This window comes from Erithacus rubecula (genome assembly GCF_903797595.1).
Source record: "Erithacus rubecula genome assembly, chromosome: 33".
Taxonomy (NCBI): Eukaryota; Metazoa; Chordata; class Aves; order Passeriformes; family Muscicapidae; genus Erithacus; species Erithacus rubecula.
The window spans coordinates 438476-442136 of NC_136683.1; the positions used below are offsets into that span (position 1 = coordinate 438476).

Consider the following 3661-nt stretch of genomic DNA (forward strand, 5'->3'; position numbering starts at 1 on the left):
GGGCAGGGTGGGCACCTATGGTAGCCGAGGTGGGAGGGGACACCCTCAGCCAGAGACCTTCGGTGTCCTCCAGTGTCCCTCAGTGTCCCTCAGTCCCTCCAGTGCCCCCAGTCTCACAGCTCATTCTTGTAGCTGTCACTGAGGTCCCGCTGCTGCCTGTGGGGTCCCAGCAGCTCCTCGTGGTCACCTGGGGGATGTGACAGCAGGGCCCTGTAAGAGAGTCCAGGTTTGGGGACATGGGTGGGGGTGACACTTGTAGGTGACGTGTCCCTGATCCCCTGTACTCACCCCCTGCCCACTCAGTGCCCATCACATGGGGGTCCAGCAGTGCCCCCCTTCTCCAGGTGGTCCTGTGGGGATAAGGGGGAATCTGAGTTGTGTTTGGGGAGGGGAAAAGGGATGTTCCGGCCAGAGCCCCCCACTCACCTGTCCTGGGGCTTTCTGGTGCCTGCAAGTAAAAGTGGAGGGGGTCACCATGGGCACCCCAGGACCCCTGAATCTTCCCAGGAACTCGGCAGGTTCAACCATCCACAGGAGTCCAAAATCCCCACTGGAGTCCTGATTCCCACTGCACCCCTGATTTCTCCCAGACACTCCAAACACAACTGAATCCCCCAGAACTTCTGCATCACTGCACTGTCCCCAATGCCCCCAGTGTCCCTGACCCTCTGAGCAACAAAACTCAAAGTCTGACAGGGAGAGGAACACCCCCAAAATCCCCCAGGATCCCAGAAGATCCCCCAACATCCCTGCACAGCCTTCCATGACCTTTCCAAACCCTACAGGAGCTCCCAGTGCCACCCCAATGTTCCTCCAAGCCCACCCAGGGACACCGCTGGAGCCCAGCCAAGATCCTCCAAATTCCACCCACAACCCCCTGGACTCCCAGCTGAGGTCACTGTGGGCTCAGTTTCCCCCAGCCCAGGGACCCTGGGTGCTAACCCCCACTCTGGGGGCTTTCCCTCACTCCAGGACCTCCCCCTTCCCAGAGTGTCACAACTTCTGCTGTAGATTCTCATAGATGTCACTGGGTTCCCAAGGTTGCCCATGTGGCCCCTGCAGCTCCATGTAGGTCGCCTGAAGATCCTGCAGTGGGGGGGTCCTGTGGGAATAAGGGAGTGTGTGAAAGGGGATGGGAGGTCCTGAGGGTTTGGGTAAAACCCAAATCATGGTCAGAGCCTGCACTCACCTTTCCTGGTGCTTCCTGGCATCTGCAAAGGAAAACTGGACGGGTGACTTTGATTCCCCACCCACCCTCAAGAACCCTGAACCACCACCAGACCCTCAATTCCCTCCACATCATCCCAGTATCCCTGATGCACCTCATAAACCCTGAATCACCCCATTTCCCCAAAACCCTGAGCCCCCAGAATCCCAAGCCTGGCAGGGAGGGGCACCATTTGAATTTCCGAAAAAGAACTGATAGAACCCCAACATCCCTGCACGACCCTTCAGCACCTCCCCACATAGCCCAGGGCTCTGAGCCAAGGTCCCTGGGGGCTCAGCCCCTGCCAAATCAGGGACTGGGGGGCCACCCTCCCCTTCTCTGGGGCCTTCCCAGCACTCTCCAGGAACCCTGTCCCTCGCTGTCACCCACCCATGTGGATCCACCAGTGAAAAGACACAATGAGCAGGACCAGGAAAAACAGAGACCCAAGGACCAATAAAGCCACTGCAAGAAAGAGAGGGGGACACACTGGGGTCATGGGGGTCACCCCAGAGGTTCTGCAATCCCAGTGACCTCATGAGTTCCCCTCCATTGCCCTGTTCCATTTGTGCCACGGCCAGGGACAGAGTGAGGGTGAACCTGGGTCATCTGAGATCCAGGGATCCCAGACCCACATGGGAACCCCGTGTGACCCCACCTGTGCTCCAGTGGTGTCCAGTGGTTGCCTGTGATGTCACCTCCAGGGCCAGCTCTGGGCTGAGTGCCCGGAATACGCGGTGCCCGTCCTGTCCTAGCTGGTTGGTGGCCACACACTGGTAGGTGCCCGAATGTCCCACATCGACGGCCCCAAGCTCCAGGAGAGGACCATGGGCCACCTCGTTCCCATTGTGCAGCCAGGTGAAGGTGACAGGGGCTGAGCCCACCTGCACCGAGCAGCGCAGGGTCACGGGGTCACGTGGGCACACCTGGAGTGCTGGGGAACTGGGGGTGATGGTGGCATTGGCCACGGGCACTGTGGGGACATAGACAGGGCTGAGGTTGGGGGGAGGGGTGGCACCTGGTGTGGGAGGATGAGGGAGTCTGCATGGTGGCACCTGGAGACAGAGGGGCTCCTTCATTCAGGACAGTGACCCTATGGTGCTGGGGGTCATCGTGTGGTGTGGGATGTGGGCATGTGATGGATGAGGAGTGGGGTATAGGGATGGGATGAGGATGAGGTGAGGGTGGGATGAGGTATGCTGAGTCCAAGGGTAGGAATGGCCATCACCTGCTGGGGGGGATGGAATGGTGTGGGTGGGAGATGATGGGTTCCATGAGGCACATCAGAGGGGGCACCATCCCAGTGGCAACGGTCTCAGTGCCCTGGGAGGGTCACACTCAACAGGGTGAATGTGACCTGATGTGCAGTGAGGGATGTGACAGCTGCGTTAGGGGTGCACGGCTTGGATATCTGGGGTGGGGACACCTGGAGCCAGATGGTCCCAGTTGCCCTGGTCTGTGACACTCAGTTGTGGGGGCTGTGAGCTGGGCTGGTCTGGGATGGTATGAAGGGGTGAGGTGGAATGGGAATGTTTGGAATTGGGGATCTGTGAGTGGGATCACCCTCAGCCCAAGGGTCCTGCTCACGCTGATGTTCAGTATGGGGCTCTCTGCCACACTGTCACCATTACTGGGCCAGCATTGGTAGTGGCCTCTGTCATTGTCCCAAATACGCCACAGCTGCATTTGGGGGCTGGTGCACTGCACAGTGGATCAACTGAGTCCTCCCGGTGCCAGGAAAAGGGCAGGGGACATGTGCCCATGGCCACTGTGCATCTCAGCATCAGGCGATTCCCCAGTGCCACCTGTGCCCTGGGAGGCTGCACCGACAGGGCCACCAACCACCAACGAGGGTGGGACCCCTGTGAGGGGACATAGGAGGGATTGGGGACATCAGGGATCTGGGAGGGAATCAGGATAGGGGGAGGATCAGAGGGGGGTAGGGGGATCTCAATGAGGAAGAAAGAGAAGCAGGGCAGAGGGTAGGCTTGGGAAGGGGTGGAAGGAGCACCAGGGAAGGATGGGAGCTTCAGTGAGGGGCCACATAGAGAAAGTTGAAGGGAACATTCTGTGGACCCAGAAAGGGATGGTGGGACCTGTGGACAATAGAGGGACCACAGCGAGGGATGCATACACCATGGAAGTCGATGGGGGCACCCAGGGAGAGACCTGGGAAGGCAGGGTGGCATACAGAGGGTTGACCAGGGATGGGAGAGCTGTGAGGGCTGTGGGGGCTCCCTGTGCCCATCCCCGCACTCACTGTGCACAGTGACGCCAAGCCGGGCACTGCTCTTCTGCACAGCCCCCCCCTCGGAGTGCACCTCGCAGCTGTAATTCCCTGAGTGGGAGACCCCCACAGCAGGCACCAGGAGCTGCGGGGACCACTGCGGGCCCCCCACCAACTTCCTGTCCTGGTAGAAGCGGTACAGGATTGGGCCTGGGGACCGCAGGGGG

At 60.0% G+C, this 3661-nt stretch overlaps 1 long non-coding RNA gene across 1 annotated transcript; it reads right to left on the minus strand.

The window, feature by feature from the left end:
• Window positions 1-948: 948 nt before the first annotated feature.
• On the minus strand, window positions 949-1858 carry LOC306813817. Its single transcript, XR_013777040.1, has 3 exons — window positions 1598-1858; window positions 1190-1211; window positions 949-1102 (listed from the first exon to the last, which is right to left on the minus strand). It is a non-coding gene; the product is annotated as an uncharacterized lncRNA (long non-coding RNA).
• Window positions 1859-3661: the final 1803 nt, after the last annotated feature.